We start from the raw sequence: 13,958 nt of genomic DNA on the forward strand, positions 1-13,958 counted from the left end.
GAGTACCAAAGGAGGATATTCTTAGGAGAGGATCACAAATGTACAAGAGCTATGTGCATTTGATCATATAAAATAATATTTATTGAAATGAACTCTCATGCTTATTCTTCAAGTGAACCTTGCATTATGTAACTTGAGTGAGATTCTATCTTTACACATACCTAATTGCCGGGCTAGATTTACCTCCCCTGGTGCAGGGATGATAAGCTTACTCCCTTATCAGTGCTCCCCTTTTCACCCTCTCCCCTGGGCACTTGACCAGCAGGTGGCCAAGGTGGAGCGAGGGACACGGGCTAGCCTAAGGTGCACGTAGCCAAACGAGACCCCATTTTCCTCCCTCCTTACCTACCAAGGAAGCCAGGCATAGACGGAGGTCTCGGAGATGCTTCAGAGAGCAATCCGGTTTATTTGGGAGGGGCTCACAGTAATATAGTAGTGATGATGAGGATTGAGCATGAGCTGGTGATAGGCTGGCGAGCTTGTCCGTCCAAGAGGAGCTCCCAAGGACCTCCCTCATGGGCTAACTTCACTTCCCATAGTACCACCCTGTGTGCTCGCTGGCGTAAGGTGGGGGATGGTCTCAAAGCTACCCCTTCTGGTTCCAGACCCAGAAGGAGATAGGTGTGGCTCACTTCCACACTGCCCCAGGGCTGGGGGAAGGGTGGCATCTCAGGAGCACTCTCCTCGCCCTTCCCCCCTTAAGGCCAAGATGAATCCCCAACACCTAATAATATTCAAGAAATATTGATAGCCTTTGCTACATGTTATGTTTTGTGTTGATATTAAATGGGGATAAAAATGTTTTGAGTTCAAATAGAACTTACATGCTACTGGAAGTGACACAAATGAATCAATCACTATTGGATAAATGAGAGTCATATTTGTATTATCAAGGGTGTTATTATTATTATGAAGGATATTTCAGGGACAAAGTCATGTTGCTAACGTGTATTGTAATTAAGAGACCTGATATTGTGGAAATTTCTTGGAAATTAAACAGTCTTTTCTCCCACAATAGGTTCATGGTTCTGTTGTTATAATCACCAAAATGAATTTAAATTCCTGTATTTGTGTATCTATCATCATGTAGGCTGTGTGATATTCAGAGATTCTGGATTATAGTCTCAGAGTATCTAGTGCTTCCCATGCATAAATTAAATATGTTCAAAGAGACATTTGATTTAAGTTACAAGTTAATCCATGACTGTAACAGAAATGTATAAAGAGATTTTAAAAAATTGTTTCTTTAGTTTCTCTAGAACAAAAAGTTCAGTGTTTGGTAGCTTTGTAGAAATAAATACCAGCCTGTAACAAATATTAGCATTCTTTTTCTTAGATCACAGACTATTCCAGCAGTTATTTTCTAGCTTTGAATTTGGAAAATAAGAGAACAGCAATCACTAGTTTAATTATGAATTATTTCAAAGGTCAGAGCACAAGAGCACAAACTACACTAGAGCCTTTCAGAAAATGGAAAGTAATGAACATGTATTTGACCAAAACAATAAAGAAAGAAACAGCCAAATAGTTATATCCAACATTCTGAAATAAACCAGAGAATAATATAAGACAATATTTAATAAGCCTTTGATTTCTGGTCCTATATATTCTAAAGTGCTATATTAAAAAGTGATGAGAGAACAAACTCTCCAGACGTTAGTTTTTGTCTTTACATGAAATTAGGTCCATAAAACATATCTCATAAAGAAATAAGATTATTTCCATACATTTGCTACCCTACTCTTCCTTTTTTTTTTTTCATTTCTTTATTGTCAGAGTGAGGTACAGAGGGGTTACAGTTTCATATGTAAGGCAGTGAGTACATTTCTTATCTAACTTGTTACTCCCTCCTTCATTTTTCCCCACCCTACCCCTCCTCCCCCATTCCCTTCCTTTTCTAACTAGGTGAAAGATAGAAGTAGCATTTTGGGTTTAAATTAATATTTGCTCCCCAGTGATCTCCCTTGACTGCTTTTTCCAGACAGCTGCTTCCCAGGCTGCAGAGCCCAGAATTAGGGCAAACAGTCAAGACAACAGTGGGGCTGGTTCACATTTGCATGTCTGGGTACCATGTGATCCTCAGACACAGGCGGGTTCCATAAGAATAGAGTGGGCTCAGAGATCCTCAGGTACATCTTTAGACTTCTGTTTTCCTGGGATCATCATTTGAATGAAGATGTTCTCTCTGAAATCCATGTTGAAACTTAACCTTCTATGTATTAGTAATAGGAGGTGTGGCTTTGGGAAACTGATTCTTTGGAATTGAATTAGGCACCCATGTAAAAGGACGAATGGGAGGAACTTTCCCGTTTTGCTTTTTTGTTTTCCTTCAAAGGAGGAAAATAAGATGATTATATTTGTCTTCAGTGGGCAAGGTATGGCATCTTGGAATCAGAGAACAGCCCTCATCAGACATTGAGCTTGCTAGCACCTTGAACTAGGACTTTCCAGCCTTCGGAGCTGTGAGTAATAATATTCCACCATTTATAAACTGCCTCCTCTCTGATACCTTCCTATGGAAATATAAATGCAAGACACTGTAATGGCAGTTGAAAGACATTGGAATTAGTCTTGGTTGGAATCATAGCTCTGTGATGCACTGGAATTATTATTTTTCCCAGAGAGTGCATTTTTATAGGTAGCCCAGGCTGACCTCAAACTTGTGATTCAGCTGCCTCTGACTCTGAGTGCTGGGTTACACATGTTTGTCTCTATCTGGGGTTTATGTTATGCTCAATTTCCAGACCCCCACAAAGATTACCAGAGACCCACACCAATGCAAAAGCAAAAGGAGTCTTTATTGCAAGCTCGGTCCTCCGTGCACTTGGCAACCAATGATGCTAAGAGGCCCTGAGGCTAAGGCTTTCAGCTGTTTTATACATTCTTTGGGGAAGGCAGGGACTTAGCATACATCATAGCATCTTTTAACAAATCAACACACACCGCGGGAAAATTATAAAATAATTCTAAAGCATGTTTGGCGCATTTGGTGGAGGGAAGGAATCTGGAAAGGGTCATTGGTCAGATCAAGGGACCAACGGAATTAAAATTGATTGGTTAAGCCATAGGGGTGTAGCAAGGGGGATACGTGCACAGCTGCAGGGTTTTAATTAGATACTGGAAACCACACCTGGGTGGGTGAGTTGTGGAGTAACTTCAAAACTTGTTTTTCTTCTCTGCCGGTCACCCTTATGGGTGTTTATGGTTTTTCTGAGAACTCTCTGTCCCAGGGCGTTTTATGGTCTTTAGGTCAGTCAGTCAGGTACAGAATGGGGTCTTAGTACAATATGGAGTTACCTAGGTCCTTAGCTGCAAAACTGTTTACAGAAGCAAAATTAGCAGTTAGTAACTACAAAATGGTGGTTACAATTTTTAGTTTCTCAGCTTACAGGCAAAATTTTGACATAAGGCAAGTTTTGTAAAGTTTTCATCTTTTTCCTTATGATAAAAATATGTAAGGATCGTATTTGATGCAACAGATTTAGTGGGCATAGATACAACACATAGTAACTATGTGGTAAGAGTAGGGCCCATCTTTCTTATTTTGAATATGATTTTCTACTTCTAACAATACTTTATGTTAAAAAATTCCCTCCTTTCTCTATTTAATGATTGTGAAATTTCTCAGAACTCAGTTGATCACTGATCTATAAAAGTATTTAAGAACATTCAATGTATTGTTTCAATCCCTACGCAATGATGCTTTAATTTATGTAGCTTTATTGTACATTTGCAAATAAAAAGTTCTCAAAAATTTTTACTTGTTTTATTTTGCAAAATTACTTTGGCTGAGCCAGGAGCAGTGGTTTACACTTGCAATCCCAGTTATTCTGGAGTCAGAGATAAGGAGGATTGTAGTTTCAGAAAAACCCTAGAGAAAGTTTAGGGGGACTGTATCTAAACAAAACAAGCAGCAAGTGGTGACACATGCATAGCTGTAATCCTAGGTAGACAGGAGGTATAGGTAGGAGTTTCATGACTGGAGTCTGGTGTAGGAAAACTATGCATACTTATATGAAAACAACTGAAAGTAAAATGGGATAGGAATGTGGATCAAATGGGAGAGCACTTGAGTAGCAAAGCAGGCCCAAAGTTCAAACTCTAGTATCACCAAAAAAGAAAATAAAAAGAAAAAAGAAAAACCTTTCCTCTCTACACACACACACACACACACACACACACACACACACACACACACACACCTCAAAATCTAAATCTAAATCCAAAAGGTTTAGCTGTTTAGGATCTTGGTCTCTCCAACTCCATTTTTAAGATTTTTAAAAATTAGTTAGCCTATTTATATTGTATGTAGGATATGTTTGTAATTGGAAATTCTGACTTTACAAATAATAGCATTAAGAAATACTGGTGGTGGAGAGGCAAGAAAAACTAGAAAAAGTTAAAGTCAGAGGTAATTCAGTGCTCGGAAGCAGGAACACATTCAGGTTTCTTGAGAGTTGGAATCCATAATCTGTTTCTTAGAAATGTTGACCAAGTTGACCAAAACTTCTTCCACAGTGTATATATGGGGGCTGGCCTCAGTCAAGATGGCTGTGTCCAGTGAAAAAGCTATTGGATAATATGAACCTTGTGAGCTTGAACAAACAAGGTGTTGATGACTGCTGGAAGTTCCATCAATCTTTGTTCTTTGTAGAATTTCTAACTTCTGACTGAGGTGGGACCAAGGGATTCCAGACAAACATCTGAGGACTAATGACTTTCACATCAGTTCATGAAGGTGAGTAGACTTCATTAAATTAGCAAAGTTAGATTTACTTTAAAATATTCTTTTGTAGCAAGGTCTCTCTAGGTAGCTTTTTAAAAAATTGCTTTTATTTTGAAGTAAAGGTGATGTACAGAGGGGTCATAGTTATAGTTACGTAAGTAAGGTAATGAATACATTTCTTGTTGAACATTGTTTGGGTAATAGAGGGGAATAACAAAATGGAGAAACAAAGGACAAAGGGTGAATATACATAGTTTTTAACTCTCAATCTTCCTTGCTTAGCCTCCTAAGTGCTGGGAGTACAGACAGGCTTTACCAGATACAGTGAGATTTAAATAAAAGATTTAAAAGCAATGTAATATTTCTAAAATATCTGAGGACTTTGCAGGATGAAATTTATACAATAGAACATGGTTCTGGGATAAATTTTAAAACAGAAACTTTGCACCTATGGTAAACTCTTGTGAAACAGAGTATTTTCTTAGTGGTTTGAGTTTGAAGTATAGTATTTATTGACATGTGCCTTTTTATCTGTATGTTGTAAGTCTCTATCTAGTAAACCTGTTCTTCTATGATGCTGGGATTTTACACAGCAATTTAGAGAGCTGGAGAAAGGGTCATGATTCCTTAGGTCTGGTTATCCTCACCTTAAGTGGTTTCCACTACTTACATCTGTATAAGAATTGTCTGGGATATGGGGAATATGAACTATTATTCTCTCTTACTAATTGTTGTCATTCAACCCAAAATTTAACTTGGGATAGTGTTTTATATTAATTCATATATCACATCACTGTTAAAATCATACATTTCATGGTTGATTAGAAAAATCTCATACCATGGGAAGCAAAAAAAGACAATAGTAGTTAATAGCCTGGATGTCAGGCAGAGGGTAGGAGAGCCCAAGGTGTGTTTTCTTTTACTTTGCACTGGGTTAGTTCTGTAACTTATAAAGTTTTATCTCACCTACTAATTTTGGGCTTTTGGATTCTGTGATCTCTAGTTGTATTCTCTTCTATCGGTACCTCTTCCTTCTGTAATTCTCTTGATTTAAAATTTCATATTTCCCTGGCAGCTTTTACTGCTTTCATCCAGATTAGAGAAATTTACTGTAGTTATTTTGGTTATCAAAGATGTAGATTATTTTCTGCATGGACCCAATTTAACAGTCATCTGTCACACCCATGAATTCAATCGTCAAACTTTTCTGCACAGTCTATCAGTGCAGGGAGGGAGAGTGGAAAGGGTTTATAATAAAATGCACCAAAGTTATAGAATTAAAGTACTCATAATGAGGAAAAACTACAGCAGCTTTACAGAAGATTATTACTCTAGAGAAAATAGACTAAAATATTTAGATTGAATTATGTCTCTCCCAAATTTATATGTAGACGTCCTTACCCCAGTATTTGGAATGGGACCATATTTAGACATTTTGATATTGCTGATGTAATTAGGATATTATTATACAAAAGTATAGAAGGCTCCTAATCGAATGTAATTAGGATCTTAACAACAACAAAAAGGAAGTCTGGTCATAGACATGCAGAGAGGCCATGTAAACTTCAAAGTAGATATTGGAGTTAATCTTCTATCAGCCAAGAAAGGCCAAAGATTGCCAGCAAACCACTAGAAACTGGGGTGCGGCACAGAGCAGATTCTTCCTCCAGAGCCCACAAAAAAACAACTCTGCACCACCTTGATCTAGGACTTCTAGCCTTTGGGACAATACATTTTTGTTGCAGTACTGTTAAAGAAGCCCTGGGCACAAATGTTCTTAAACATGGCATTTGTATTACCTGATACAGGTACATGGTTTAGGATGGAGTCTCATATTTTCTTGACAATCCAAATAAGGTGGATAATGAAAACGTTTATAATGCAACATTAATAACATATATGGGATAAGAAATTCCTTCTGAGGTCACATGCTCCATTCTTCTTATACACAACATGCTTACAAGTAAATTATCTCCATAGATACATTACCTTGAGGTTATTTTATTCCCATTTTCCTTTGTTAGTAGTTTGACCCTGATGTACTCTGGTTTTGATTCTTTAAAGGGGAGAGAATTGGGCCTACTTCCAGTTATATCTGGCTGTTTGCAAGTTCAGTGTTCCTTAGAACTTCCTTCCTCCCTACCCATGCCAATTAACTCAGCATTAGTTTATCAAATAACATTTCTGTAATCTCTGAACATGTTCTTTAATAGCTACTTCTCAGGCACTCATGCTAATCAGGCATTGTGCTGAGCACTAAAAATATAGCAGTTTAAGAAGATAGCCTAGAGGAAAGTATCGCTCAGTTCGCCTAAAGAACCCTCTATCACTAGTTGTGATTTAGAAAACAGTCAAACTATGATAGCAAGTGGTCTGGATTTTATGTAATTAAGATTTCTTGAGGGCAAATCTGTTCAGTAGCCCAAACTATTTACATATCTTTTTTCATTTTTTTTAAATGAAAGCACATTATTTAAGAACTTTTAAGAGCTAGAAATGTCTCTTTTAAGCTTTGGCTTTCTCTGACCTATCCCAGGTTCCAATCTCATTCCCCAGAAGAAATGATGCTAAAGTCAAATTATTTCCTCAATATTTATAAGCAATGTTCCTTACTGATATTTTTGTTAATGTTTATTTATTTATAAATAAACACAAATTCATTGTGAACATTACTGGGGTGGTGTGTGGCATATCCATACATGCATATTGAATATGCAGAAAAATAACCCAATCCAATCTCTCACCATCCACACCCTTCGCAATCTCTAGTGACCACAATCCCAATTTTAAGTTGTCTTTTTTCTTCAGTTTCCATATATTACAGAGAACATGTAATACAAGTCTTTCCACTTCCTGCTTATTTCATTTATCATGATGTCTTTCATTTCTGCCCATTTTGCTGAAAATGAATTGCAGAATTTCATTCTTCTTCATGGCTAAAAAAGACTCTATGGTATTATATATATATACACACATATATAATACATATGTTTGTATGTATTTGTGTATATATACTATACATTATATTCTAGGTTGATTTTGCATCCTACTTACTGGGAATAGAGCCATAGTTAATATATATTGTTTTATCATGTCGTTTTCTTCTTAAGTGGAAAGCTAGACTGTGACAGATTTACTTTTAGCCTTTTGAAGAACCTCAATACTGTTCTCTAGTATGTGACTGTGCTACTCTACATTTCCCAAAGTGATGTACAAGATTTCCTTTTGTTCCCAACATGCTTTCCAGCATTAAAATATATCTATTCTATTCAGGATGATAAGGCACATCACTGTAGTTTGCATTTTCCTGCTGGCCAATGATAGCCATTTTCATGTGCCTGATGTCCATTTTATTCTTTCTCTCTAGAATTGTCAAGCTGGATCATTTTATTTTCCATTTTGACTTGGATTACTGGCTTTTGGAATGTTGTTCCTTATATATTCTAAATATTAACCCTCTGCCGAGTGAATCATGGTAACTATTTTCTCCCATTCTACCATCACCATACTACAACATGCCTACTTTTCAGCCTCTATATTTCTACCACACGTTTTGGTTAAACAGCCATTTTAACATTGCTATGATTAAGTAAATACATCCACTGTACTGCTATTCTGAGCTCCTTTCTCAAATAACTTTTGGCTTTTCCCATAGCTGATAATAACCTGTTTGAAAGGGCCCCAATAAAGTGCCTGAATTTTAGATGACTCGCCCATTTTTAGCTCAGTGTCTCCTTGTGTTCTTGTCTGTGCCATGCTTGATGTCTGATTGCTCTAAACTCTAATCTCTGAGCTTTTAAGAATTCTGTTCAGTGGGTTCACCATTGGTCTTTGCTGCTTCTCCCCTGCTGAGAGGTAAGTGGCCCTTCTTTTGCTCTGTTTACTCAGTTACAGTCCTAACTCTGCTTTTGAGTATCAAAATCATTTTCCTATATTATAATTTTAAAGGGCTTTGGGAAAAACTGAAGTTAACAGGTACAGTCAGAAGTGTGAAATTCCTCCTAAAACATACATTTCTTCTTGTAGACTCTAGACAAATAGGCTTACCTCACCAGGCTCATTCATTCTAAAGTCAAATGCCTGTAATAATATTCTGTTGTCTTTTTTCACCTTTTCTCTGCCTGTCTTTCCCATCTACTTTCATTTTACCAGTAGCTCTGCAGTTGAGGGAAAACTAGACAATGGTATAGTTTGCTGTGAATATCCTTAATATATGTGAATCACAGTTACTGTATCAGATATTTGAAGAGGCAGTCACCTTGATGGAAATGACTTCCTTTAACCTCAGTTCATCCATGGGAAATAAAAGATTTTCTGAATTTATAAGGCACCACAAATTACACCCAGAAGAGAGAGTGACTTTCAAAGTTTAGACTGCTGAGGGATTACTTTCTCATATAATTCCTTTCTCACTATGGTTTGAATTTGCATGACAATACATCTGCATAATTAAATGAAGTGCTAATTTTAATTCAGTTATTAGGCCAGAAACATGAAGTCCTTTTTTTTTTTTTTTTTTTTTTGCCAGTTCTGGGTCTTGAACCCAGGGCTAAGCACTGCTCCTGGCTGCTTTTTGCTCAAGGCTAGAACTCTACCACCTGAGCCACAGTGCCACTTCTGGCTTTTTCTGTATGTGTGGTGCTGAGTATTTGAACCCAGGGCTTCATGCATGTTAGGCAAGCATTCTACCACTAGGCCACAGTCCCAGCTCGACATGAAGCCTTAAACTGTATAGTCAACAAAATTTTGGGGAAGAAATGGCAGGTTTCATCATATTTAAAATCATTTATTTCTGGACTGTATGTCATATGTGAAGAACTCTGTTAAGTATATTAGTTCTCATACAGGGGACTAATTTTGTGACAAAGCTACTTTTGGCAAGAAATATCACCACTATTCATGAAAGAAGTACCATGTAGACTGCCAGGGTGCATGCTTACAGTTTTCTAAAGCATGGTGTCTTCAGGAGGTCAAGAGCAATTTCTTGCTGCTAGCAAGGACTTGAAATAAAGTGAGTTTCCAAAGATCCTTTCGAATATTCCACCAGTGGCCCTGTTAAATCTAGTTTCCAATGATCACCTTTTTGATATGTCTAATTCCACTTTTCAAGAGAACAGGATTCTATTACTTATAAGTTTCCCTGTTTCATGTACATATGTAAAGTGAAAAGATTATCACCCATGCCTAGCTGAGTAGACTTTTGATGAATATTTTCTAATGGTCAACATAGTTTTTGTTTTTTTTTACCATTATAGAACTCCCAGTATGTCTAGCAAAAGAGATGTTATAATAAGCAATTATTATACACTGAGAAGTAGGGAGGAGGTGCAAGCTTTATGGAGGGAAACTTGACACGTATTAGAGGAGACAGGGAACGGGTTCTGGTAAAAATGGTCCTGAGTGATAAGTAGAGGATGTGAGGAGTTGAGCTAGTCTAAGATGACTGTGTGGATAATGGAGGGAATGAAAATGACAGGGAATCTTCCAGAACAACATGGAATATTCCAACATAAGACCAAAATGGCAAAGAGAAAGAACTGGAAGAGGAAAGTAATTGATCATGACTGAAGAATGAACAGAGTGACTAAAACTACAGAAGAAAAGGTAATAGGAAGAACCTTAAACTTCTCATTTGGAGTGTATCCTGATAGTCTGGGATAAAATGTTCTAAGTATAGAGTGACAGACTGAGCCTATCAACTGATATGGTTCTCTCAAAAGCACTTGAATTCTTGAACTTCAGTGAGAAGGCTGAAAGGAAAACACAATGCTTTTACTTGGCCATATTCCATGGTATATTTTGAGTATTGGGAAAATGAAATTCATTACTCTTACCCAAACCAAAATACCTCATTGGATCTAATCCAGCCTATTCGTCATCACTTTTCAGATTTTGTGTAAAATAGACACCTGATATTTATTATGGTGGAATCTATTCCTTAAGGCTTCTGGAAGTCTGGGCAAGTCAAAGAAGTTGCTCAAGCTCAAAACAAGATTGCTTTCTAACTGTTCATAACTTCTAACCTGTTCATAACCTCTTCTTTTGGGTTTTCAGAATTTGAAAGAAATATCATACTAGCTTAGATATAATATCCAAATCAGTGTATGTCATTTCAGAAATACAGTATTTCAAATTGATATGTTTTCCAGGGTCACTGGAACTTTGGGTCAGGATATTTCATTCCACTAATTAAGTCTATGTATGCTGTGGTAAAAATTGATCCTAGTGATTGTTACTTGAGAATCTTTGTTGGAGTGCTTCCTCAGCTTTTTTTTCCCCCCAGCAAGAATGTGTTTATTAGTGCTGGAGCGGCATTTCCTATCATGCTCCTGAGAATAGCCATGAAGTAGTTCCAGTATGTCTCTGATAGTGCGTCCTCCAATCTCAATGTGTGGACAATTGTGAGGGTTCTTTAACTATCTTTCCTATTTGAATGTTCTTTAACTGTCTCCCATCTTTCATGATTACACTTGGATAATGGAAGGGAGAAGCACAGAAAAGGTTTACTAATCAGACAAACTTAGAGCTAAGTCCGGATTTTTATCATCTACTTGTTATATTATTTGAGACACAATATCTATTTTATGATTGGCAGAATAAGGATAAAAGACTATTACAAAGATGAAAGGTGATGCTATTAATCAAGTGTATAGTACAAGGTCTAGCACATTTAGTGCTGACTAAATGGCAGATTCTACTGTCCCCATGAGAAAAATGTAAGCTTTTGGCATTTTGCCAGTATGAAAACCAAGTCTGTAAAGTTAGCTGAAGGTCCAGGGCAGTATATGCAAATCATATGCAAATGTGGCCTTTACTCTGGTGAAAGTTAGAAAGATAACTGCTTTCTATCATCAAGAAGAAAATGCCACAGAGACTGAGGATATACTAGTCTGTAAGATTTTAGATCTTACAATTTGTTTCTTATATTACAGATTTACTAAAGGTTAAAGCTATTAAGCATCTATGTTGAGCAAAGAACAAAATTGTACAATTGTGTGTGTGTGTGTGTGTTTATAAGCATGTATGTGTGTGTTTGGTTTGCACTTAGCACACAGAAAGGTCTAAAACATTCAAGAGTACTAGTTTTTAGTTTTTATGCCTTTCAAAAAATTCCATCATGATCACCACAGAGGGATTTTAACAAATGTTTATACTTAGCTGTACCCATATTTACAATTGCTTGGTTTTTCTCCTCAACAGTCTTTTTTATAAATCTATGGTACCTATTTTTTTTCTAAATAAGATTCATAAATAGTGCAAGGGTGTTTTGTGTAAAGATTCCATAGATAGGAATAAAGGATTTTATCAAGCTCCCTTTCTCTATTTTATGGCACATCCTCTCATCCACCTCCTTTTTAAAAACAGCATTTGATGGTTTCTTCATCTCCCTAAACATATACCTGTAATATATTCAACATTTGGTATCCTCTCCATTTCCCTTTATGTCCAGGAGTCCCCCTTCCGGGGGGGGGGGCCTTTTAACTCAAATCCTATCATTACATTATCCTCCTTCTCCTCCTCCTCCTCCTCCTTCTCCTTCTCCTCCACCTACTCTTCATCATCACCATCACCATCATATAATTATCACAACCATTTTAGACCTAGATTCTTCCTATTAGTGAAATATATGGTATTTGGCCTTTCGATTGGCTTATTTCACTCCCTAGCATGATCTCCAGTTCAACCTATTTTTCTGCAAGTGTCATAATTTTATTCTTATTTAAAATCTACCACTATTTTTATGTGAAAAGAAATTTAAATGTTGCTATAATGTGCGTGTGAGTGTGTGTGTGTGTGTGTGTGTGTGTGTGTGTGTATTATGGAGATGAACCTTTTAGCTTCATGAACTGCCTTCAGGAAGACTGTAAAAGTCTCTATCTGTTTAATCTAACTTTTAGTGTCATATAGAAAATATCTTACATAAGTATCATCTTACTCATAATTTCAACTATTATCTGTTTAATTGTAATTCCTCAAATTACATCTCCTTGACTCTAGGGAGAATTGTAGTCCAAAAATGTGTATTTCGTATGAAGTCAATATATTCTGAAGATTACCCATAGGCTACATGCCTGATTCCATTTTGTAAATAAGTAATTTTGAGCATAATTTGTTTTCTTTTTACTGAGTGATTTATCTCATTGGAAATGACATCTTTGTTTCTGCAATCACCTCATGTCTTGGCACATAGCTATTGTTAAACGATGTTGAAATGTGAAATTATGGGGATTAACGGTATTCTTGGCGTAAACTACAGATCAGGATAGATGTTGTTAGAAATTAAAAAGGCAATAAAATAAGTACTTTGCACACATAATCTATAATTAGAAAAGTTGCAAAGCACCTGGCTTATTATTGTTGACTAATAATTTTGTGTAATATTTAATAGTTTAAAAACACATTAGGCTCTTGATTATGTTACTTGTAGTTTTTGAGATTGTGCTGTAGATTAAAATAATTATATCTAATCAAACTGCCTGCAAAAAATTAGCTACACAAACTTCTCAACTTTAATAGTTGTTCAAAACTAATTTGATACTTCTTTTTATTGGGTGATTGTGGTGGAAGGGAATCAAATTCATGACTGCACAAAGTGCTAGGTAAGCACTTTATCATTAAGCTACATCTCTCAAATTGAAACTTTTTCTTTTTCGTTAAAACAACTCAGCAAAATAAAATTCCAGTTTATTGTTGGACAACATCGTTTCACACATACATCAAACAGGCCAAAAAAATAACAAATAAACAGCAACCTCATAGACAAAAAAAAGGAAAAAAAGAAACCTTTTTATCTTTGGCCTTTTTAACCATCTCATAGAAACCAACTACTTTATAGTACAGCTAAGTACATACACAAAAAACTTACTGGAATGCTCGGAATAAGATTTTTGTTGTTGTTGTTTTTGCTTTTTTTACAAGGTTTTTTTTTTTCTCCTTTGAGATTATAATGAACATGGTCACACCACAAGTAGTCAGAAGTAGGACAGAATACTCTGAAGCTGGTTTGGTCATCCGAGATCATTAAAAATGGCTGACCTCTAAGAATATGTACAAAAATATAAAATGTAAATAAAAAATACAAACAAATTTTCCTTTTTAAAGTACTTTTAAGAAAAAAAGCAGGGCCTTGGAAGTTTTGGCATTTTCGTCTCCTGTTGCAAGTTCTCGTTGTGGTTTTGGTGGGGTGGTGGAGAGCTTGGTGACGCTGCAGAGGGCAGCGGGCCTCTCTACT

This window comes from Perognathus longimembris, chromosome 19, assembly GCF_023159225.1.
Source record: "Perognathus longimembris pacificus isolate PPM17 chromosome 19, ASM2315922v1, whole genome shotgun sequence".
NCBI classification, from domain to species: domain Eukaryota; kingdom Metazoa; phylum Chordata; class Mammalia; order Rodentia; family Heteromyidae; genus Perognathus; species Perognathus longimembris.